This window comes from Lithobates pipiens, unplaced genomic scaffold (assembly GCF_037356315.1).
Source record: "Lithobates pipiens isolate NorthernLeopardFrog02 unplaced genomic scaffold, aLitPip1_a1.2 Scaffold_27, whole genome shotgun sequence".
Classification (NCBI taxonomy): Eukaryota; Metazoa; Chordata; class Amphibia; order Anura; family Ranidae; genus Lithobates; species Lithobates pipiens.
Genome location: NW_027507788.1, coordinates 163,702,971 through 163,729,724, shown reverse-complemented (window position 1 = coordinate 163,729,724; position 26,754 = coordinate 163,702,971). Strand labels below are relative to the sequence as shown.

At 43.2% G+C, this 26,754-nt stretch overlaps 1 protein-coding gene across 4 annotated transcripts in view; it reads left to right on the top strand.

The window, feature by feature from the left end:
* KIRREL3 (kirre like nephrin family adhesion molecule 3) overlaps positions 1 to 26,754 on the top strand; it is a 1,324,921-nt gene that overhangs the window by 1,156,648 nt on the left and 141,519 nt on the right. The window lies entirely within an intron of this gene.

Below are 26,754 nucleotides of genomic sequence, written 5' to 3'. Positions count from 1 at the left end.
TTGAGCTTTGGTTTGGGGTGCGCACCCTAATGCAATAGGCTGTGCACACCTATAGAAGAGATAAAGTGATTCAGTTATTTTGATAGCCCAGCTTGTAAAGGAAAGGGTTAATACTTACCTATCCCACCACCCATGTCGCAGATCTTCACTCTGTTACAGAGTTATGGCAACTGTAAAAAATCATCTGCATCCATGTATCAGATACCTTATTCACCAATGTGTCCCGAGGTTCCACCCACCCCCTACATCGTTACGTTGTTCCGTAGTGACAAAGGGGTAGGTACATGGAACCATATTGCGCCAGACATCCCAGAAGTGTTGAATTCTGAAGATGGTTGTAAACCCGTACATATACTCAGTTAAGTGACTGGCCTCAGATGATACACAGAGATACAACAAATCCACCTACATAAGTTGTACCTGTATATCTACAGCCATATTTCCACCCACATCCACTCAAAATGCAGAATTCACACAGGATCTCTCAGCTCTGAAAAGTAGGGGGCGGTGAGCTGAAGTTACATCAGTGAGGGGAGATCTGAGAACTGAGTGGAGGGAAGAGAAACACCCCCCCCCCCCCCCCCCCCACACACACACACACACAGAGCTAAGGCTGTCAATCAGCTGGAGCTCCCTTTCTTGTCACCTTTCTTGTCAGGAAAACTCTTTAGAAGTCACTCATGCTGATAGCAGAAGAATGAGGCAGCAGACAGAAATTACATTTAGTGCCGTGGATTGAGACAAGTGCTCACCATGAAGATGAAGGATAAAGATAGCGACACTCCAAAGTAGAGAACTTCTTTATTAAGCAAATTTCTATAAAAAGACAAAAAAACAAGCAGTTCCAGGACAACCAGTAAATGCGTTTCACAGGTCAGTGCTTATTGATTACTGAGTGCTCCTCAGCCTACTGAATAAGCACTGACGTGTAAAACCCGTTCGCTGGCTGTCCTGGAACTGTTTGTTTTTTGTCTTTTTATATGGATTTTCTCAATAAAGAAGTTTATATTTTTCTACTTTGGAGTGCCGCTATCTTCATCCTTCATCTTCATCCATTAAGGCTGCGGACCGGGCTGGAAACCAGGTAGATCCAGTGATTGTGCGGGTTGCTTCGGAGCGGTGGGTACCCTGTGTGCCTTTTCTAAGTACACACTACAGAGGGAGATCCTTTGTTCATATTTTATGTCTGAGGGTTAAGGCCCATTTCACACTATCGGACCGGACTACTTTGTGTGAGATATAAGATTCAGCATCATTACTCCACCAGACATCACCTGTAATCAGAACCTGGCGGCTGGTTCTATAAAAATGCACTGATTACTGTAAAAATTTCACTGGTAGGGAAGGGCACTTCCCTGCACTAGGGGGCGATCAAGGGATTAACTGTGTTGCCTGGGAGGTAATTATAACTGAAGGGGGAGGTGACAAACTAGAGGAAGTGACAGATTGTGGTACCTAGCTAATAGGAACACACAATCGGTCACTCCTCTCAGAACAGGGATTTGTGTGTTTACAACACAATTCCTTGTTCTGTACCTCGTGCTCGCAATCGCTCGTGGCCGTTGGTCATCGCGATCATTTGCCACGAGCATCGGCACCCACGCAGTGCAGCAGTGCGCACCGTGACTGTTATCCCAATCCCGCGAGCTGGCGTATAGCTATGGCAGTTCACAGTAAAAGGACATCAGCTGGTCGGCAAGCGGTTAATGAAGGTAATGAAGGTACAATATTTAACAACTCACATGGTTGATGATTAAAAGACACACATCTAAGTATGCAGGCATCGGTGTAAAGCTGTGCACATAAACTGTCCTCTGCACCGCCCGAATTCTCACCGCTGTCAGTCTACAATAGTGACCAGGAAGAGTAATCTGCAGTAGAACGATCTGAAAGCGTAGATTGAACCGCTCGTGGAGCGCAGCGTGGAAGGGACGACGTCAATGGCGGTGCAGAGGACGGTCTATGTGGACCCCGGATGCCTACATACTTAGATGTGCCTCTTAATCATCAACCATGTGAGTTGCTAAATGTACCTTCATTAAATGTAACCACATTGCTACACTTAGCCCTTGTACACACGGTCAGAAAATCAGTCGGAATGTGTCCTATCGGACCGTGTCGTCAGATAATCAGACTGTGTGTGGTATGCATCGGACTAATTCTGTCCGAATATCCGTCGGACTCAATTTTCCAACATGTTGGAAATATTTCCCGACCAACGGGTTCGATCGAACATACTCCGATCATGTGTAGCGAATTTTGATCGGACCAAGTGCCACGCATGCTCAGATCAAATTCCTACATCAAAGCTATTGGCTACTAGCCTGAATGTAGTCCCATCGTAACGAAATTACGTCATTGCGTTCTGAAAGATCGGATTTTCCAACAACTTAGTCAGACCGTGTGTATGCAACAGTTTCGGACTAAATCCGACGGACAAAATCCGACGGATTTGGTTGGCAGAATCTCCGACCGTGTGTGCAGGGGCTTAGAGGTGCCTCTCTTCTCTTTTATACTCAGTTGTGGCATGACACTACTTGTATATCAAGTCAAAATGTATTAAAAAATGTTGCTTGTCTTGCAAAATGCTCTCAAACCAAGGTTTTACTGTATATGTAATAATGTATTAATAGATACAGAACTGAATTAATTTGTGTCCATTATATCTACCTGGAGTTCAGCTTATATTCTACACTCCAAAATAATGTAAGAGAGATCTGATTGGCTGCTATGGCCAGTGTGGATACCTACGTCTTCTCTAGTTACAGGTATGACAGGTTGCTGCTGTGACACTAAAGGTTATTCATCAGTGCAGGGTCCTGTGTGATGAGTGTCGGCCCATTCGCCATCTGGACATATCTGCGGTCGCTCTCAGGCAATTACAGTCAGCATGGTAAAAGATTTGTGCTCACGAAGCCTCCAGTGTTTGTCACATATTTTTCCAGTTTTCTAATCTCGCTGGAGGGTGAAACGATGATGCTAAAAATCGCAGTTCCTCGCTGTCTGTCACGTTCTGCTAAAAACACTTTCTCTCGTCAATCCCCTTCCTGACAGAATCATATTCCTGGTCTAGGAAAGATCAATAGCCAGAGCTGAACATGAAGAATAGAAGTGGTTTTGTACAGGATAACACACATCACAACCACACTTTTCTCTCCTTACCTTCCAAGAGGAAGAGCAAGGAATGTGTACACCCAGCCCCTAGCAGCTTTACAAATGATGGGAGACATTTATAAACCTTGTTCTGGATGAAGAATTCTGGATTTACTAATCACATACAACCCTACTTAATATTTATATTCAAAAAGTATCATTATAAGTGGTTGTGAACCTCAGACACAAAATATGAACAAAGCATATCCCTCTATAATGTGTGCTTGTCTCCATTAAAAGCACTAAGCGCCATTTCTGTCTGCTGCTTTGTTCCTTTGCTATCACTTCTGACACATTTTCCTGACACCAAGAGAAAAATGGTGACAGGGGAGGGACCTCCAGCCTCAGCTGGAGTGACAGCCTCAGATCTCTGTTCTTGTGTAGAGGGGGGTGTGTCTGTTCCCTCCAATCAGCTGTCGGAGTTCTTCTCACTGAGCTCTGCAGTGTAACATCAGCTCTCCACCCACTTTTTTTCTGAAGTCTCATGCCACGTACTCACGACCAGTTTTCTCGTCGGAAAAAACTGTCTTGCATACACACGGTCACACCAAAGTCCGATTGTCAAGAACGCGGTGACGTACAACACATATGACGGGACTAGAAAAAGGACGTTCAATAGCCAGTAGCCAATAGCTTCTGTCTCGTACTTGCTTCAGAGCATGTGTTGTTTTTGGTACGTCGGAACAGCTTACAAACGAGCCGTTTTCCCGATAGGAATTGGTTCCGTCGGAAATATTTAGAACATGTTCTATTTCTAGATCCGTCAGAATTTTCAAGAAAAAAATCCAATGAGGCATACACATGATCGGAATATATGATAAAAAGCTTCCGTCTGACTTTTTCTGTCGGACATTCCGCTTGTGTATACGGGGCATGAGACAAGCTTATAAAGTATGCACTTTGAATGGATGTGGAAAAAGAGAAGCCTGAAGACTTATGTAGGAGGATTTGTTTAACCACTTCAATACCGGGCACTTAAACACCTTCCTGCCCAGACCAATTTTCAGCTTTCAGCGCTGTCGCACTTTGAATGACAATTGCGCGGTCATGCTACACTGTACCATAATGAAATTTTCATCATTTTTTTCCCCACAAATAGAGCTTTCTTTTGGTGGTATTTGATCACCTCTACGGTTTTTATTTTTTGCTAAACAAATAAAAAAATACCGAAAATTTAAAAAAATATGTTTTTTTTGTTTCAGTTTCAAAACTTTGTAAATAAGTAAGTTTTCTCCTTCACTGATGGACACTGATGGGGCTACACTGATGGGCACTGATAAGGTGGCACTGATGGACACCAATGAAGTGGCACCAATGAAGTGGCACTGATGAGGTGGCATTGATGTACACTGATATGTGGCACTTATAGGCGGCACTGATGGGCACTGATAGGCGGCACTGATAGGCGGCACTGATGGGTGACACGGATGGGCACTGATAGGTAGCACAAATTGGCACTGATAGCTGGCACTGATTTGCATGGATAGGTGGTACAGATGGGCACGGATAGGCGGCACGGGTGGGCACTGATAGGCGGCACGGGTGGGCACTGATAGGCGGCACGGATGGGCACTGATAGGTGGCATTGTATTGTTTTATACTGTACTAATGGATGCCAATCAGTGCCAAACAATAATGCATGCCAATCAGTGATGCCCATTGTGGGCACTGATTGGCATCCATTGTGGGCACTGATGGGCATCCCTGGTGGTCTAGGGTGGCATACCTTGTGCTGGGAATCCCTGGTGGTCTGGTGGCATCCCTGGTGGGCCAGTGTGGGCATCCTCGGGGGGGCTGTGCTGATAGTCAATCAGCACAGACCCCCCCCTGTCAGAGGAGCAGCCGATCGGCTCTCCTCTACTCATGTCTGACAGACGCGAGTGAGGAAAAGCCGATCACCGGATCTTCCTATTTACAGTGTGATCAGCCGTGATTGGACACGGCTGATCATGTGGTAAAGAGTCTCCATCGTTATAGGGCGTTATAGGGCACGTGACAAGTGGTTAATCTCTGTGTATCCCCTGAGGCCTGACACATATGGTGACAGGCCACATGAACATGAATAGGCCATGTAGAACTATAGGAAAAAAAAAAAAAAATTCATTTTGGATAGAGTAGGGAAGGGTTGTAACCCCTGTAAGGTTTATTTTTGTTCTCTATGTCCCATTGGGGGGATTTGCCTTCACTTTCTGTCCCATACCCAAAACAGGCGATTGAGAAGAAATCCCTGCAAATGAAAAAAATCCGTTGGTGACCTCCAGGTGTCCCCATTGGAAGATTTCCCCTCAATTACTGTTCTCATTCCACCCCAAAATTTGGGATTTTCTTTTACTTTAATTTTCAATGATAATGATAAACAGCACAAATAGGTAGAGCAGACTCCCTAATGGGGGGGCACAGACAGCAATAAAAACCTGACAGGGGTTCTAACCCATCTTCACCCTATTCAAAAAGTTTTGCCCTTAGTTATACCTTAAAGTGTTACTAAACCCTGTAATATGAAAACAGTTAATCTGCCCGCCCACAGCTTATACATCTACTTTTTACATTAACCACTTTCAGACCGGACCAATTTGCTGGTCAAAGACCAGACCACTTTTTGCGATTCGGCACTGCGTCGCTTTAACTGACAATTGCGCGGTCGTGCGACGTGGCTCCCAAACAAAATTTACGTCCTTTTTTTTCCCACAAATAGAGCTTTCTTTTGATGGTATTTGATCACCCCTGCGGTTTTTATTTTTTGCGCTATAAACAAAAATAGAGCGACAATTTAGAAAAAAACGCATTATTTTTTACTTTTTGTTATAATAAATATCCCCCAAAAATGTATAAAAAACATTTTTTCCCTCAGTTTAGGCCGATACGTATTCTTCTACATATTTTTGGTAAAAAAAATCGCAATAAGCGATTATTGATTGGTTTGCGCAAAAGTTATAGCGTTTACAAAATAGGGATAGTTTTATAGCATTTTTATTAATAATTTTTTATTATTTTTTTTTTACTAGTAATGGCGGCGATCAGTGATTTTTATTGTGACTGCGACATTATAGCGGACACATCGGACATTTTTGACACATTTTTGGGACCATTATCATTTATACAGTAATCACTGCTATATAAATGCAGTGATTCCTGTGTAAATGACACTGGCAGTGAAGGGGTTAACCAGTGGGTGGCAGTGTAGGGGTTAAGTGTTCCTATGGATGTGTTACTAACTGTGGGGGGGTTGGGCTTTCATTTAGTGAACACTGATCTCTGCTCCAATCACATGGAGCAGAGATCAGCATTGCTAGGCAGAATAGAGAAATGTTGTTTACAACGGCACTTCTCCATTCGGCCGCTCCGTGAGACGATCGCGGGGATGCCCGCGGCGGCGCGCTCCCGATGGCAGGGCGGCAAATTTAAAGGGATGTACAAGTACGCCCATTTGCCTGCCCGTGCCATTCTGTCGACGTACATTGTCGTGCGCTGGTCGGCAAGTGGTTAAAATACTGCCACTATATACCTTTTTGGATGATCTGTATACTACAGTTACATGACAAACAGCAGAGATTCTCCAGTACTAAGAATTCAGGTAGGAGGAGATTTCCACTGCATCCTGTATACACACACCCACATGTGTGATATCAATATCATGTGACTTGGCTAGCTCTGAGAACAAGTAAATGTTCTCTCCAGCAAAAAAGACACAACTGAGCATGTGCAGGTTGGCTACTCTGCCTGTGTTAGCTGGCCTTCCCCAGATAGACAGTGCGGGAGGGAAGGATCTGTGCATACAGGATGAAACGGCCTTTTTACAGAATGCAGAGGATTAACTCCTTAGGTTCCAAAGTGAGTAGAACAAGCATGCTTTACTGCATATACAGACTGATTTTACTGTTGTGGGTTTAGTAACACTTTAAGGTTTACAAACACTTGCTGGAATTGGTGAGAGTTAAGAGAAGGGCAACAAAGCTATTAAAAGGGTCTGGAGGATATTGGGTATGAGGAAAGGTTGCGAGCACTTAACTTATTCTCTCTGGAGAAGAGTCGCTTGAGAGGCGATATTATTTCAATGTACAAATACCGTACTGGAATTCCCGCCAGCAAAAGATTGAGAGCAGGTTCCCAATTTTTCAGTCGGAAAAAGTTCTGATCGGAAATTCCGATCGTCTTTACCAACTCCAAAGCGCAAAATTCCTACGCATGCTCGGAAAGAATTAGACGCATGCTCTGAAGGATGGAACTTCATTTTCTCGGCTCGTCGTAGTGTTGTACCTCACCGCGTTCTTGACGGTCGAAAGTTCCGAGAACTTTTGTGTAACCGTGTGTATGCAAGCCAAGCTTGAGCGGAATTCCGTCAGAAAACCATCCAAGATTTTTCCAACGGAAATTCCGCTCATGTGTACGGGGCATTACAGAGGCCAAAACCAATGGTTTTCACATCCTTGCTACAAGGCAGCATGTGGAGATTGCCAATTGGGATTTATTTGGTGAGACTACAGGTCTGACAATAAAATGAATTTACATTTTACAAAGCTACAGTTTTTAATACCTACTGGAGCCCCTTGACTGCAGGATCTATTGTTTGAAAAAGGTTAACTTAGCCTTTAAAGCAGGGGGTCTAGAACTGGTGGCCCTCCAGCTGTTGTGAAGTCTCATCATGCCTCTGCCTTTGGGAGCCATGCTTGTAACTGTCAGCATTGCAATGCCTCATGGGACTTGTAGTTTCGCAACACCTGGAGGGCCGCCAGTATAACTTCAGTACTGTGTGAGTTTTGGGTGATGAACTCAGGATAACACATATTACAGTTTTAACCTATACAACTTTCTTCCTTATTTTAATCCATTTTCTTCAGTCTCACTTGACCTGGTTTGGCTGTAGGAATAAAACCTCATCATTCAGGTTCTGTCTGTGGTTTTAAAAAAAATACTTCTGACCAATAGTCAGTGAACCGTATGACCACACATATGACCCCTCTTTCTCTTGACAAGTATAGCAGGGCTTGTGTCATAACTGGCACAGAGCACATGGACTTGACAGTTACTAGTGCATTGTGGGACTTAAGGCTGTGAGTCTCTCAAAATGTACATTGGAAGCTGCAGCAAGTCAGATAGAGCCCAACTCATTCCTTGGCGGGAGGACATCCAGCATCATTTAGCTGTTTTCTCCCCAGCCTGACTGTTTTGGCCCACACCCTGCCTGCATTGCACAAAGCACAGCAACCCACACTAAAAAGCCTGTTGGAAAGCACTACAACGATTATTACCCCTGTGTCTAACTCCAAAATCTCACATAAGCTTTAACATGTTAAATTGGTTGCAAAGGCAGAAGTTTTTTTTTATCTTAATGCATTCTATGCATTAAGATAAAAAGCCTTCTGTGTGTAGCAGCCCCTAATACTTACCTAAGGTCCACCCAGATCCAGCGATGTTGCACAAGAGACCTGGCTGTCCAGGACTCCCCTCCTCATTGGCTGAGACAGCAGCACCATGCTATTGGCTCCCGCTGCTGTCAGTCAGTGAGCCAATGAGGCAAGAAAGGGGGACAGGCTGGGGCTCCGTGTCTGGACACAGGGAGCTGTGGCTCGGCTGCCCCCATAGCAAGCTAAAAAGGTTATGTTTGGAATTTTTCTTCAAATTAGACCAAACACTTACATTAATAACATCATCCGAATGCCACAGCCTATTCTATCTGCCCCAGCTAGTGTTATGCCACATTGTAAACACCAATCAGGCCTACCCTACCCAGTGGGCCCATGGTCCCAACCGGCATTTTAAGAGGGGCGACATCCCGAGATCTGCCTGTGGGACTGCTGTGTGTGTGCAGTTTCACACTGAGCAGATCATTCTGCTTGTAAGAGCAGCTCAGTGTGTGAAACTGTCATGTAACTGAATGCAAAGAGAGACCAGCTGTAAAAATTGAACGCTGATGTCGGGGGTGGGCGGGACCCAGCAGCTATCAAACACCAGCCAATGTTTTATAGCTGCTGGGTCCTGCCCTCCCCGACATCGCCACTGAATTTTGACAGCTGGTCTCTCTCTCTGCATGAAGTTACATTACATGACAGTGCACACAGTTTCACTAAGCTCAAATATCGGCTCAGTTTGTGCCAATCAGTGCCACCTGTCAGTGCCAGTCAGTTCTAATTAGTGTTCCCAATCAATGCCACCTGTCAGTGCCAAGCAATGTGTCCAAACACCTCCACCTGTCAGTGCCAATCAGTGCTGCTTAATTTCACTGCCAACCAATGCCACCTATCAGTGCCAGTTTTTCCAATCAGTGCCAGTGCTTCCAATCAGGGCTACCTATCAGTGCTGTCAATCAATGCCCATGAGTGACACCTATCAGCCCCCATTAGTGCTGCCTATCAGTGCTGCCAATTAGTGCCCATCAGTGCTGCCAATCAGTGCTTCCTATCAGTGTCATTAGTGTTGCCAATCATTGTCACCTATCAGTGTCACTCAGGGCCCATTAGTGCTGCCTATCAGTGCTTTCTATTAATACCAATCAGTGCCACCTATCAGTGCCAATCATGCTGCCTGTCAGTGCTGCCAATCTGTGCAGGGATGGGGTGATGAACTCAGCAGCGAGGCACATTGTCCTTGGGGGGGCCAGCCTGATGGGGCACAACTAAAATCTGTTGATGTTTATTAATTCCACATGCCAATCTTTAGTACGATAGGTAATCACCATACTACTATTTACAATAAACTACTGGAGTTAAAATAAAAAAGTGTCAGTGAAAGGCTTGCCACTAAGCACCGTTATATGTTCCCACACCATAACAAGAAAAAAATGCAGCGCTAACTTACTGATCAATAACTTAACATTAATGGTGTCATCCTCTAATGTTTGGAAATCTCAATAGGCTTCAAAATTACGACAATACCGGTCACTGATACTCAACTTCACATATAATACACATCAAACTGAAAATAAGACATACTGTATAAAATGAAACTTAGCAGGGAAGGTGGAAACCCCTCCTATAGATATTGGCTATAAAAAATGTCTTCATCAGTTTAGGACAATTATGTATTCTGCTACATATTTTTGGTTAAAAAAAAAACGCAACAAGCGTATGTTGATTGGTTTGCGTAAAAGTTATATTGTCTACAAAATAGGGAATAGATTAAGGGCATTTTTAATCAGATTTTCTGATGAATTTAATTTAAGTTATTATATAAAATAATGAATGCGGGGGCCTTTTGGTGGGCGTGATTTTTTTTTGGGAGGGGGCAGCATTTCATTCTTGGGCCCAGGCAGCACAATGTCTTGGGCTGACCCTGAGGCCTACAGTATATTTTTTTTATATGATATCTATCTTTTAATGTGGTGAGATAAATGCTAAAGGGGGAGCTACACTACCTAACCTCAAGGCGGTACAGTCTTTGACACCACAAAGATTAAAGTCATCTTCTGAATTTCAGCCCTGGACACCCATTCCTCCTAATTTCCCAGTGTGCACTGATTCCCCTGTCCCTAAATAACACACACACACAAACACAGATAATGCAATAATAGGCATGCAGGAACTGTGGGGAGATATGCCAGTGGCATCACATTGAGCCAGGATGAGGAATGCACCATTTGGCTTTATCTCGCCGTGCGCTTGCAAAGTGATATTGTTTTCCTTCAACGCACGCTCCCTTATCGACAGCAGGAGTTTAATTACAATTAAATAGCTAGCAGAAAACAAAAACAGCAGTAAGAAAACAACTGAGACAGGCAGAGGAGCTTGTATAAAATTTAGAAGGAAATCACGCGTCGTGTAACGAGGGCTCTGTCATCTGAGGGAACATCTCGGAAACTTGTTTTAGCATGCCGGTATACATGGGTGTTTGGGTTTTTCATAAAGGTACACCCCACAGATCCCACATATGACAAGAGTCCCAGAGCGACTGCTGATCTTTGTGATGTAGGAATGCTGAACCTTATGCGGATGTATTTTAATGTGGTGGGTGGTTTGTGGTCCTAGAGGCTGCTCAACAGCAACTGTTGTCTTGCTGAAGAGCTCTAATCAGGTAGCCTGAACTGTCCTGCCTCTCCTATCCTCTCTTGGTGACGTCTTGTGGGCCACAACATCTCAACATCTCAGGCTGGTCAGCATGAATTCCCTGTCATCCACAGAGCATCCATTCCTCCCCAACCCATCTTCTGTCTACCCAATCTTGGCGGAGCCTGCAGGACATAGGACAGTGGCAGATGCCATACTAACATGATGCAGGTTTTTATGAGTTTTGGCTTGTAAGTGTTTTTTTTTTACCATTGACAATAAACCTCTCATTATGATGCTGCACTTAGGTGCCGCTTCCCCTTTTCCTTCCTTTCTTGTCTTCTTCACAGAGCTGGCTCAACTCTGAGGACAGCAGCCTCCAGTGCCTTACACACATGCCCCTATTTTTATACTGTCTGCTACAAAGGATTCTAAAGACTATTACCGTCCCATTTGCTGTAAAATCCACTTGAACTGCTGTTTGCATGCATTCCTTGCACCTGAACTATTTGACTTCGGTATTCCGATATACAGCTTATCTATGGACTTTGCTGCCCCTATAATACCAATCTAAAAACTAGACGTGATTTCAACAGATGTGGGTCCCCCCCCCCCCCCCCATTTTCTGGACATCCCTCACCCTCCTATCTTTTCAGTTCCTTTTATACTTCCCTTTATCTCTGTTTCTCTCTAATTTCTCTACAAGTAGGATAATGTCCTCTATGCCACCACTACAGTACAGTAAAACCTTGGTTTCAGAGCATTTTGCAAGACAAGCAAACATTTTTAATAAATGTTGACTTGATATACAAGATATATCTTGATATACAAGTAGCGTCATGTCACAACTGAGTATAAAAGAGAAGAGAGGCGCCTCTAAGTGTAGCATTATGGTTATATTTAGTGAAGGTACAACATTTAGCAACATATTGCTACACTTAGAGGCGCCTCTCTTCTCTTTTATACTCTGAAGCTTCTGCTGGATTTTGCTTCTAATCTGCTTGTGGAGGCTTCCATTTGTGGATGGACATTTTATGGTTACACAACCTGATCCCATTGCTATATTCTTTTTACATGGACTATAAACTGAAGGACCTATGAATACATGGTTGTGGAATTAATCATTTGAGTTTCCATTATTTCTTATGGGAAATTTGCTTTGATACAAAAGTGCTTTGCATTACAAGCATGTTTCTGGAACGAATTATGCTTACAATCCAAGGATTTACTGTATTGCCCAATGGCTTCATGGAGCATCAGGAAAGGGATTTTTACAATCGCCTCTTCCTAAAACTAAATATGGCTTTTCTCTGTCATAAGATAACTCTGTATCTAGCATGTCTGTCCTCACATCGCAATCTACCTGCACTACCTCACTTGGACCTTGATTGTTGTACTCCATCTTTGTTTAACTACTTATGCATTGAAAAAAAATTAAATAAATATAATCTTTTAAAAAAAAAAAAAAGACAGCTTTAGGTACTAATACTAGCTCTCTATGTAGGAGAAAAAAAATATATTTTTAATGATTACATACATTGGATTACAGGGGCGGACTGACCATTCAGCCACTCGGGCACTGCCCCGAGGGTCCCGGGCCACTAGGGGGCCCCATCAGGGTTGCCAGCCTCAGTAAAACCAGGGACAGTATGTAAAAATCTGTGTTTTTTTTTGTTTTTTTACATCTGTCTCTGAAATGTCCCTTACTGACATCCTTTTGGTCTAAAAATCCCGAGATTATAGCTGCCCCACATCTCCAGTACCTTCTCAGCCAATAGAAACATATCTGTGTATACTGTGTTTACATGTATGTGTAACCTGTGTGATTGTATACTGTGTGTGTGTGTTTGTGTATATTGTGTGGCCCCATAATCTCTGATTGCCCGGGGGCCCCATGAGTAGTCTGCCCCTGTTGGATTACATGGTGTTTTTTCTGTCTGCTTGAAATTCAGCTTTAGTTACTTGAAATGATTTGATGGTATCTGGAAAGATGTGCATGTTAGCACCAACATTTTAGGCGTGAAGTCACACTCTAATCACACTTTCCAACATTGTTGAGGAGAACATTTTCCCTGTTTACATGTGTCTACCAGTAGTCTTCTACATGCACAGAAAATCAAAAAATATACTAAGAAGTCATAAAGCATCAAGACATAACAGGCTTATTATGAAGAACAGCTGTCTATAACATATTTGTGCCAAGTGGTGCCGCTTGTAAGCAAATCATAGTAGCATCATGTGAGCAAAATCATAGAGCTCGTTGAATCTTTTCAGTATGCTGTTCAGCAAGTACATTTACGTGTCTTTGCCGTGTTTTTTTTTTTGGCTTCTTTTTTGTGCATTCCAATGGGAAGAAATTCAGCATGCTGTACTTTTTTAAAGGTTGAAAATGGGTTTATTGTCAATTTCACAAATATCACAAGGAACAACATAACATTTACAACCAATGCCGCATACACACGATTGTAAATTTGGCCAGCAAAAGCCCGATGAGAGCTTTTGGTGGGAAAATGTGATAGTGTGTATGCTCCATTGGACTTTTGCTGGCCGAATTTCGGCCAGCAAAAGATTAAGAACAGGTTCTCAATTTTTCAGTCGGAAAAAGTTCCTATCCGAAAATGCGTTTGTGTCTATGCAATTCCTAAGCGCAAGAACTCATGCATGCTCAGATTCAACTACGAGATGGAAGCTATTGGCTACTGGCTATTGAACTTCCTTTTTCTAGTCCCATCGTACGTGTTGTACGTCATCATGTTCTTGACAGTTGTAATTTGGTGTGACCGTGTGTATGCAAGACAGCTTGAGCAAAATCCCATCGGAATTCCATCGGGAAAACTAGCAGAGCTTTTTCCGACCAAAATTCAGATCGTGCGCACGTGGTATTAGTGACAACTTCTAGTAAATACAGGCAATGAGTCAGCCTGATGGCTATCGCCAATTACTGTACTTTTTATAAATGCAAGTGAAAACACTGCAACGGGGTAAACTAGTCTCAATAAAATACATTCATTGTTCTTGCGTATGGGTTTGTACACATTCAGCTGCATATTGTTTAAACAAGTCCTAAAATGAAAAGGGTAACAAAAAAAAAATGTTGTCTAGCACTTTTTTTCTAGTATACTCTGCATGCGGCACACATGCATTTGTAAGATGCTGTGAATGAAGCTAGGTGCTGCAGTCAATGATGTCATTTCTGAGCATATAACTCCTGTTACATCATAAGGGGCTGCCCAATGGCCTAAGAGAATAACTGGAAACATGGAAGAATCAGTGGAGAAGATGGAGGTGAATGGGGTGTTGAGCAACAGCTCAGCCCTTTCCACTTTGGAAAAGGGTAAATGGCATGGCCAGCGTGACATAATGTCCAAGTATGCTGGCCATACCTGCACTGTCGCCAACTCTGGAGATTACAGTTCCTCTTTAAAAACACTTTTTGAAAATAGAAGTGTTCATTTGCCCATTAAATTAATTTTTGTATTTGGACTCAACGACTATCCAACAGATCACATTGTTCTCAAAGAGAACTCCTAGGCAGACTTGTTTCAAGGAGAAGCTGGCCAAGGACGCATCATGAAATGTCCACAACGCCAGTCTGAAAGCAAATCTAAAACCTAACCAGATGGCATTTATTTTTCTAAAACACTGTGTATCATAAACAATTGACTTTCATTTTTTTTTACCCTTATTTGTGTCTCAGTGCTGCTAATCTCCTGCAGTATTTTAACCATTTCCATGTCTACATACACATGCACATTATTGCTCTGGATCGTCTTCTGATAGTGACAAAAGTGGACTATACCTGTGCAATGTGTAGCAGCATGGCCACTTCAAGTCTCTTTTTATAGGTGAATGCGACAGGGTGACAATGCAGATGACAGTTTCTCCACCCACAAAGACCTTCATGGCTGGATCTACATATATATTTTATTAAAAGTTTCAGATTTAAGTCTGGGTTCACACCATTGTGAATTGGATGCGTGTTCCTCGCATCTAATTCGCAATAGCAGGAGATTTTGACCGGCTCACATATCTTCGGTGTGGCTCCAGTACAAATTTGCTCAGGAACCCCTGTGCATCAAAAATTCGGGCTGAAATCAGACCTGAAACGGTGAATGGGAGCCGCATTGGTATTAGGTGTGAACGCAACCTAAAAAAAAAAAAAAAGGTAAGGTAATAGAACTTTTAAAAAGATATTATTGCGGTCATCCAGGGGTGGGGGGACGTCCTTGGATGCCCTCCCAGAACTGGCCGACCACAAGTGGTTAAATCTACTTTAGGTTTCACAGTGACTTACAGGAAGGACTCCAATGGATATTTAGCACCAGCATTAACCACCTGACATCCGCGCTATGGCCAAATGACGGCCACAGCGAGCATGTGAATTCCCAGGAGGCCGTCATATGATGGCCTCCCCTGTGCACGCTCCCTGCGCGTCCCATGATCACTGTATCACCGAGACTCGGGTGATCCTGGCCCCTTACCATGTGATCAGATGTCAGCCAATGACAGCTAATCACATGATCAAAACAAAAGCTTGGTGATCGCTTTTGGTCGCTCACGCTGACAACGGAGGAGAAAAAACATAGAAGTGCTGCCTATCAGTATAACCAACCAGTGCCCATCACTACCACCCATCAGTGCCCATCACTGCCACCTATTGGTGCCCATCAGTGCCGCCTCATCAGCGTACATCAATGACAGACAAAAATTACCTGTTTTTAAAAAAAAAATTTTTTTTATTTGGTCTTTTTAAATTTTTTTAACAAAAAATAAAAATCGCACAGGTGATCAAATACCACCAAAAGAAATCTCTATTTGGGGGGGAAAAATGATAAAAATGTAATTTGGGTACAGTGTTGTATGACCGCGCAATTGTCATTCAAAGTGCATCAGCGCTGAAAGCTGAAAATTGGTCTGGATAGGAAGGAGGTTTAAGTGCCCTGTAAGCAAGTGGTTAATCAGGTCTAAAAGAGGTGATGTTTGTGGATAGGAGAGGAATTTGGACCAAAAAAATGAACTGGTGGAAATCACATGGTCTAGTTTCTGCGATTAGAAAATCATTTGTTCTATGACTATATGTAAAGATCCTGGCTTGGTCATTAGTGCCCATCTACTGTAGATGAGGAAAAGCAAAAACATGTAACACACAAGGGGTTAAAGGCAAACAAAAGCTTAAGGGCTTTTTCACATTGACTGGGGGCAGTAAAAACAGGTGGCTGAGCCCAACAGGCAGTTACTTTGTGGCTATGACATTTTTAACCTGGGCACTGCCCATCAAACTCACCCTTTGAGATGGGGGGGACCACATTGTAAGTTGCGGCGTGGTCCCTCAATGTAAAATCGTTGTCAGGAGGCGGCAGTAGTGAACGCCTCCATTGCCGCGAGCGTAAAAGAACCTTTAGGGCCAACAAGAAATGTTTCTACCTGCTGTTCTATCCAATGCATTGATTTTTTTTTTCCCCCATTTCAAAGGCACTCAGTTCTGCTGATGTATTACAGACTGAGGCAGACAAGAATCTAAATATTATTCATATCTTAAGCCAGTAGAGGGTTTTTTTTTTTTTTGTTTTAGCATCAGTCCAATTTAACCCTCACACAGATGAAGAGAAGCATGTTTCTCATACAAAGAGAAAGCACAGCAGACAGAAAAGAGTTCCATCTCTGGTGGGAGCCAGACCTGGATATCCCCCTCCACCCCGAATCAAACGGATGAGTTAGGGGACATGCAGCCCCGTCATCCATGCTATTATAATTCTAAGAACCAACCCATGACCATATGTTACCGCAGCTCCTCGGCTAAATGCTGTTGAGTTGTGAGACTGGCAGGCGAGTACCTTAAACAGCTGTGATGTTAAAAATGCATAGGCAAACTGTGCGTAGGAGAAGTCCCACAATTCCCTGCAAGGAGCCGGAGTCACTGGAGCAGCAGCAAATCTGGATACAGACTGGATGGTGAAAAACATCACTTTTCCTTTCTGACACATTACTTCTCTAACAGTTCTTCATAAGCTAATAATATTTTTATATGTTTGTTTCTGAATCCAGTATATAAAATACTAATGTGTGAAAGCATAGGCGTGTGCAGGGGTGTGCCGGGTGTGCCTGGGTACACCCTAACCACTCTGTGTGGTACCGATCCCCCTTTTGCCCAGGCTTTCCCCCATATTGGCCCATACTGGCTTTTCTTCTGTCCTCTCCCCTCGGCTGCTGCGGGGGATGTTTCTAGATGGAGAGCTGGGGAAAGGGCTAGTCAATATGTCATATACCTACTACTTCCATTTCTAAATAAATACAGTGAACACGCTCACTCACTGTGTCCATTCATAACTGAAGAATAGCAAACTGGGTTTAATATGCTTCAGTTTGTGAATGAAGAGGAAGCCGCTCATCACAGAACACCTCCCATTCATTCACTGTCCTGTGCAGCTTAGGCTGGAGGGAAATGTATGTGTTTGTAGGTTTGGGGTGCACTTACCTATGTGTGAAAGCAGGCCTGAGACTGGAAGATGCAGATCATCTGTGTCCTGAGCACATTTTCTGCTTCCACAACCCATGCAGTGTCAGGTTTGTTCACACAGAAGGCTGGTTGAGCCTCAGTTTTAACGCACCCAACCGTCCACCTAATGAATGACATGCAGCCGCCCAGCGCCATGGCAAAAACGAACTTGTATCTCGCATTTGGTGGGACAAAAGCAACCCATATAAGTGTATGGGGAGTTGCTGCAACCGCAGGCAATGCACCCAGTTGCGATGCGATGGTTCAGTCTTTTCAGAGTTAAAGCAGGCAGCGAGGAGGCCTCCTGAAAACCAATCCACCACTGATTACTTTTCAGAGAGGCAGCAAGGGCTGCTATACATGAGAAGCACTAAGCCTAGGTTCACACATATGTGGAGTGGCAAAATCAGCGATCTCTGCATATTTCCTGTACAGCATTGCAATTGCAATGTGTTTGCCATCCATTGCAGGTGTCAATACAAAGTTAAAGAGGAACTGCAGTCTGCTCACATAATTTGTAATAAAAACATCTTTGCCAATCTGAAGCTTCCCTCCAACCACTTTGCATATTTTTTTATATATACTGTGATTCTGTACTTGCCAAATATGTGCAGAAATCTCCCTCCACTGAGTCTGGCTGCAGCCATTTTAACTGTGGGCAGCTGAAGCTGCTGCCTGTTCACTTCCCGGGATTTACACAGAGGCACAACTCCAGCTCTTCAGCTCTCATTGGCCCTCTTATGACTCACCCTCTCCCTTCCTGGCAAACCTGAGAGAGAGAGAGAGAGAGAGAGCTGTGCATGATGTCATAAGTCTAGGCTAATGACCAGACAAGAAACCGGAAGTGGGCTGTATAAGGTATTTACTAGCAGAAAAAAAAAAGTTTTTCTATCCAAAGTTAAAACAACAAGGGCAGAAGATTTAATAGATGGAAAGATGAAAAAAATGACTGAAGTTCCACTTTAACACCACTACAAAAGGTTCACAAAGCAGTGCTGTTTGCCTACACTGGATGGCATGGTACAAATTGACTATGCAATGCGGTTGTGCCGTGGCTCCAAAAATGCGCCTGCACTTTGGGTGCGATGCGGTGTAATATGACCCCATGTACTCACTTTTGTTGTCAGCGGTTTAGACATTAATGGCTGTGTGTTGAGTTATTTTGAGGGGACAGCAAATTTACACTGTTATACAAGCTGTACACTCACTACTTTACATTGTAGACAAGTGTCATTTCTTCAGTGTTGTCACATGAAAAGATATAATAAAATATTTACAAAAAGGTGAGGGGTGTACTAACTTTTGTGAGATACTATATACACAAACACCTTTCATTTGTATGTTAAACAGAATGGGTTGTTTTACAAGCTGCAGGTTTAAATATACTTTAACATGTTAAAGTTTAAATGGGATTTTAGTGATTAGGTAAACATCTATTTTATCTTTATAGAACTTAAGACCAGTAATCAGTAACATGGTAAAATACTGGTAAAGTGTTGGCTGGTTATCAGCTCTTCTGTGAAAATAAATGATCTCTGTACAGCCTGTGGAGGAAAAGTTTTGCTCTCTTTCTCAAAGAACCAGTATAAGTAAACGACATTGAAAAACCCATAATGGATGCAGCAATATGGGCGATATATGAAGGGTGCCAACGCTGGTTTCCCTTTGTGAGTGGACAGTGTAATAATGAAGGATGCACAGCCTGCATCTGCGATGAGCTAACAAAGTCACCCTCCTGCTCATATATACTGATAAACTATACATAGAAACAAGTCTTTAAAGACTTTAACACGCAGTGTCAGCAGTGTGTACATTAAAATTATCTAATTTGTGTGTATAACCAGGATTGGTTTCTCTACAATGGTTTTCTAATGCCAAGGACGCTTGCTTGCAGGTCAACAACTGCTTTATTGCCGCTTCAGCTAGGAGCAAATTCAACTCACAGTAAATGCTGCTAACAGGCTAAATGGAACATCCTGAAGTGTACAAACCAAAATGCATGTTTATGATCAGTTTTGGCTTCCTTAAAGTGATTGTAAAGGTTAATTAAAAAAAATAATACTTACCTGCCCTGTGCAAGGGTTTTACACAGAGCGGCCCTGATCCTTATTTTCTGGCATGTCCTGGCAGCGCTCCTCCTCTTCATTGGGTGCCCCCATGGAGAGCCATATTCCATGGGGGCACCGCTGCAGGCACACTTTTGAGTCCTGCTGCTGCATCCATTAACACAGACCGCAGGACTCGGCCCTGCCCCCTGGCTCCTGCGTCACTGGATTTGATTGACAGCAGCGGGAGCAAATGGCTCTCGCTGCTATCAGTCTATCCAATCAGGACCTGAGACAGTGGCTGGAGCTGCTGGGCTCATTACTGGAACGATTGGGTTCAGGTAAGAAAAAGGGGGACTCTGGGGGGCAGTTGCAGCACAGTAAGTTTATCACCTTAATGTATAAAATGCATTAAGGTGAAAAACCTTGAGAGTTTACAACTCCTTTAAAGCAAATTGTAGGAACATAGGAGGGCAGATACTCTTTTTATAGAAGAAACGCATAACATAATAATTCTACGACAGTAATTTTTGGTAGCTGGAACTAGTGCATTCAATACTTCACTGATTTTAATGCGATATTAGCTTCATAATTTTCTAGCATTGATGAAACGCGTTGAAAAATTTTGTTGACTGCTACAACTAATAAAATCTTTTCTAAAGACTTACTAGTGGATTGGCATGTTCATCATTTTGCTCTTTGTACTTGTTCCTACAAGGATCCAATCAGAGGCTCCAGTAACCTCACATGTACTCTTAGGATACACCCATACAGAACAATTAGTTTTCCTATAAGTCCAGCTGTCTTTCCTCATATCACAATGCATGCAGCCCCTCATACCTCTGTCCCTAACTAATAAATGCCAGCCAGCCCCTGCCCCCCCCCCCCCTTTTTTTAAATAACAGCCTCCAGCTTTACTACACAATGATGGTGCAGTGCACATGTGAAGCTGGTTGGCGAAGTTGGCGCTGCCAGCCATAATTGAAGCCTACTAATGAGACAGTAGTTGCAAGGTCATTATAGAACATTTCCACTTAAAAGCCTCATCCCGTAAAGGCCCCTATTACATTCATATATTAACCACAATAAGAAAAGCATAGAATTTAGGAGCTGCTGAATGTAAACTTGATCTGTCTTGCATCCATCCACAGAGATGGAACAAGCCTGCCCTAAAGGCCAGCAATAACACTAAGAGAGTTAACAACGTGGTGCAAAAAGCAATGATGTTCAGTAACCCATAGCAACCACTTCCGTCATTACTGATGATATGAAACGGCTGCAAGATGATCTGGGCTCTGGCTGCTCAGGGTTATTGCACATTATTGGTCTCTGCACTCAAATAATCTCAGCTAGAATGCAGGATAATTGAGGCTTTACACACAGGAAGACCAAGAGAAATGTCAGGTGAATGTGTATATATTATATATACACAGCAACCGTTTGTATATAGAGCACCACTGCCCAATTCAGATGGGGGAGGGAGGTTGGTTCACAATTAATTTGTATGGCAGCCTTTAGTCAGGTCAGGCCTTATTTGCTGAAGTAATATATACAAGTACTTTGTCCTCCTCTGAGACAAGATTTTGTGATGAATGTATTCTGTGAACCCAGGCTGCTTAAAACTTAATGACAACTTTGCGGCTTCTGCGGTACAAAGTGACTCTATGGTAAATAGAAGAAGCTATGCATTCTGGGAAATCACCCTAACAGCTCCCTGTTAGCTAATAAAATACTAAGAGCACTTATGACCGTTGCGATAAAACGTACTGTGAATTTGTTCACTGGCCCAGAAGTGGGAACAGAGGTAAGTTAGTCAGTGCAGGGTTATATGGCAATAGACCCACACTACTAAGAGATGCGACAGTCAAGGAACAAGGTGACACAGTAACAAGGAGAGAAAAAAAAATCCATAAAGCCTTTATCTGCCATTACAGTAAACACTGGCGTGATCTATACAACACACAAAAGGCATCATCTGCACCACAATGTACAGCTGACCCCAGAGCCACCAGCCTGTCATCTCAATGACAAGGGGACATTACAGCAGCAATGGCGCACCAGGAAGCTGTGTGTGTGACCTAACAGAAGGAAGGTCTGTACTTGTGACAATTCAACCCAGCAATCTTCGAATTAAAGTATTAAAACCCTGGGGGGTTAGCACACAATACACATAGCAAACTGACCGCTGAGATGAGCAAACAAAATAACCTGGAGGCCCAGGAAACAGTATTACTGCATGTTTTATAAGTAGTCCTGAAATTCCTGAGGTAGGGCAAGAGTATAAACACAGCTATAGTGTACCAAATCATAGCTCCCAACTGTCCCTGATTTGGAACAAAGTCCCTCTGTTCCTCCTCATTTATCCCTCATTTTGGTCTGATCTAAATAATTGTATATGTAGCACTAACCCCCGAAGGAGCTGCTGGTTTTATTCAGGCTTACCGTTACCTCACCTGCTCGCCTCTTCATCTAAGGGGAGTCCCATGGAAAGTAACCCAAATAATGATGGATCAGGCACGTGGTACTTTTTGAAGATTTATTCAGGGGTAACACCAAAAGAAAGACACAAGACACAGTCCTTCAATAGAGGGTTAGAGGATAAAGGGGAGTTCAGGAACCTAGTAATTGCAGGTTAGAAGTACTAGTCAGATCCAGAGGACAAACAGCTCCACAGACTGGATCCAGCAGCCATCGGACAGGCCCCTCTCACTTGACCTAGCAGCCGATGAGATGCAAAAGTCTCTGCCACCGACTTGTTAACTGAACTTAGTGGTTTTGAGAGTAGGTGCACAACAAAGTCTCTGCTGCAGACTTGTTAACTGAACTTTGAGAGTTTTTAGGAAGAACTAACATGCAGTACCAGATTCTTTCAGCCGACCCGGCGATACTGTAAGGATAGTGATCTGGGTTGCGTCCTCAAACTGAGTTTCCAGGCTCCTCCAGAGACACCAGCCCTGCACTCGGTCCTCCACTGGAAAAGTCCTCCCCTGGATCCTCCAGCTTTTCTTGGCTTCTCCCCACAGGCGAGACAGCACAGGACCACCCCTGGATCAGTAGGCCCCAAGACATTCCTTGGCCTACACTCTCAGCTGCGAAGCCCCGGGCCAGCCGGCCCAGAGGCGCAAGACCATGCAACACAGACCCCAGGCCAGGAGGGCCCTGGGATTGGGATCACGGACCCTGGAAAACGAACCCAAAAAAATGGCGTCGTTACCTTAAATACATTCTCCCAGAATGCACTGCAGGGAAACCACTCCCACTGAACCATTTCCGAGGTGGCATTCAATGCATCCAGCCTGCTGCTGTTCCACACCCACCTACAGTGACAGACACCTACGGTCAGGTGGGAATTGGTGCAACCCAGCTGGACTGGTACAGAAACCAGAACTTTTAGAGAAATTAGTCTGAGCCAAACTACAGCTTCAGGCAATTAAATTTGAAAAAAACAATAGCGTCTGTTCATCAGTAGCAGGGCGCTACATAAATACAAAATTCACTTTTTATCTTTCAAAAAGTTTTTCCCCGTGCTAAACCTTTCATCTCATTTCTAAATTGTTGCATATATAGATGTCAAAAGCCAATAGAGAGGAATAGTTTTGGTAAAAAAAAAAAGCAATTATGGGGTTAACTAATCTTTTTTTTTTTTTTTGTTCTCCTTAGGGGACGTGGCAGGTGTGTGTCTTATGCCTACATACACTTGTAATAGGTGTCCCTCTTCCCCATCAATAAGTTGGGAAGTATGCCAAGTTACTACTTTGAGGTTCAGGAGCACCCCTTACAGTCTAAATGAGTCCAATGTAGAAGCTGGTATCAATAAAGCGGAGGTTCAGAGGAGGTTTCGGCTGGAGAGCATTTTTCCTACAGGCCAGTACTAATAAGATATATTGGACTGGTTGCCCTGAATGCAGATATCTCAACATTCAGACAACAATGAGTGCAAGACCCACAGTCTGTAGTGGCCCCACATGCTGGTTGTTCTATAACCACATACTCCCTGTTCAGACATGTAACCACAGTCCATGGCCGAGGAATGTCTTCCAGCATCGATTGCTTTTCAGCTATGAGATGTCAAGTGAACAAATGTAAGCCATCTTTCACCAATGAGGAACCATTGCACACTATGCATGGCACATTTTCTATAGCCAACAGATGTCTTTCCCTTCCACAAAGAGGCTAGTTGGTTGTGTTTGCCCCTTAGGCCAAGGGCTTCCTGTAAGAGCTCACCAGGACTTGTTTTATAGAAATACAAGCCCATATCCCTGTGCACTAATCTGGTATCTCTAGGAAAAAAAACGATCAGTTGCTTCCAGGGGGTGAGGGACAAAATTTCATGCACCATTATATTTGGTACAAGACTGCATGGTTTTTGCATTAATTGTTAAAGGGAAGTTATAATGGTTTTTGTTTAATTTAATTACATTTTAAACATACAAGATTATAAATAGAACGGATGTTTTATACTGTATTGTCTTTAAAAGAGATGTATTTGTTTTTGTTTTTTTAAGATTCATACTTACCTAGGTGAATGCAACATTAGTTCAATATTGCATCTGTCCACTGGGGCCTCTAACACTGAGAACCTAGCGATCGAACGCCACTGATCACTTGGTTCTCACGGCTCCGTAAACAGAGAGATAATGACTGTCAGTCAGCAACTCTCTGCTCTCTCCCCCCCCCCCCACCTGTGCTCACTGGAGTGCTGGGCTGTGGAGGGGGTGGCAGCAGCTGGCTCAGGCTCTTACTGGCTTGCTGAGAGGCTGAGCTGGATGCTGGTCCAGGTATTTGGGTGGATCCCGACTCCATGGTCGCGATCTTCCCTGGACGTGGACCAGCTCTGTGACTTCAGCCGACAACGGGCTTCAGCCTGCTGTCTGCTAAAAACAGTTAACACAGCAGTGCAGAACAAACTGCACTCCTGTGATCCACAGGAGAAGTACAGCCAAAGGAGTTTTGGGGTTACTTTTTCTTTAATTCCTTGTAAACTTGTATTATACATAGATAAACGTAAATTCCACTTTTGGGCGGAACTCTGCTTTAATTTGATGTAGCATAGGTGATTCTGCCTCTAACAACGAACTGCCAGTGGCAAGATCGAGAGGCTGCCTCTGCTATGCATAACTCTATCTATTATCATATAGGGTGTGGCCTGGAGAGAGGGGGCGGTGCCCAGCCACCCCTAATGGACAAGCTGCCACTGTTTTTCATGAGATTCTAATTTTATGAAATGCACTAGAAATGCTGTGGGGGGGGGTTCAAAGTGACTTCTCAACAAAACAAGGCATGAAAACATAGGTGGATGGGTGAGTTTGCTTTGAATATCAAAAATGAAATAAATAGTGTTTTCAGTTTGAGTTGCACAAATAGTTAAGTTCCTTTAAAACCTGTGCAGTGAATAGTGAGGTTTATAAACAGTATATTGATTACACAGGGTAATATTATGTGATCCTAAAAGCCCAGTGTAAAAAATGTCTATAGTAGAATATAAGTCACGTAGTGCCTCCTAAAGAAACAGGTGATAGATCCAGGAGAAACAAAAGATAAACCCAGAGCCCGTGGAGACTGTCTCTTCAGTTGTGAAGTGACATAAGGAATAAAATGAATTAAGATGTATTACATCAGTATAATAAGAGTCTCCTGTATCTACATACTGCATAAGGATGCTAAAGAGGGGCCCTTGAGAGCAGTGCAATGCCAGGCAATGAACAATGAGGCATATTCTGGGTAGAGCTTTATGCAAGTCGGGACCTGAATCAGAGAGCCTGGAGACACAGCTCCCCCTGCTGTCTGTACCAAGGTAGTGGTCTGAACCGCTAGCCGCTGCCTCCCACTGTCCCATTTTTCTTTCTGTGAGCTTGTACCAAATCACTGAGGTTTCCTGGGATTTTATGACTTAATTTCCACGCTTTCTTTAGCTCAGCCTGCTGATGAGAGACAGATGCAGCTGGCTGGTGTTTGTGTGTTTTTTTTATTATTTTTTATTGTTATTTCCCTGCTTCTTCTGCCCTGGGGATTTGTAAATGAAAGATGCAGCGATTCTGCTGTATGTTTGCTGGAATAAAATATTGGAATAATCTAAGTTTAAGGCGCTCCAATAATAATAAGACAAAATTCACACAATCTGAACAGAATCAAACCACAGCAGTGGGTTTTTAATTAAGGGCAACCTCATTCAGTATTCACAGACCTTTTAAAGAGCTCTTCCAAGGATAGTTGTAAAAAATGGATTTCCATTTAGTGTTGTTAATTGCTTGTAGCTACTGTCTACCACCAGAGCTCCCTGGGGATGATTCTTCCCCTTGCTTGTGCTTAAGAGAGCCTCACTGGCAGTAATAATGATCACCCTCTGAAAAGCAATCTACTGTGGTGGATTGCTTTTCAGAGGGCGGCATAGCAATGGCTGGAAGGCCTTCTGGAGGTGCTACTGCCACCTCCTGTTTTTTCATTTTTGTTTGTAATTGCAAACTGGCAATATTACAATGCGAGACTGTGCCACAAGTGCAAGCTAAGCATTTGGCTCGTGGATTGCAGTCCAGCCCCATTGATCTCAATGACCGAGTTTGACAGGCGGTGCCACGTATCACACTCTGCAGTTTGAGATAAAATTGCTGTGGCCTTGAATCCCTTAATTGGAAAGCTGAGAACTAGTTGATGCCTGAGCTCCTCTCTGAAAACAGCCATGCTGAAATATGCTTGTTTTTGTAAGACTTTTTGACAATTCTCAAGACTCCATTCTCAAAAAAATATAGCATTAAAGTATAACTAAACCCAGAAATAGAGTAATGATGAAATGCAGCCCTTAGATGTGGTGGCCATCTTAGTTTTAAGTCTTTTTCATTTTTTTGTCTTGTGATCCTGCCAGTAACACACTTCCTATCCTGAAATATATCATACATGATCCCTATTGGACTTTTAGGGCACATAAGACGATTGTGTATGTTTTTAAAAAAGTATTAAGAATCCCATGTGTCCATGGTATATATAAACAATTGTTGTAGTATGCCTATCATGGCTTGAATTTAATAAAGACATCGGGACCAAACCCAACATGTTTCAGAGAAACTCCTTCAGGGGATAGAGCAGG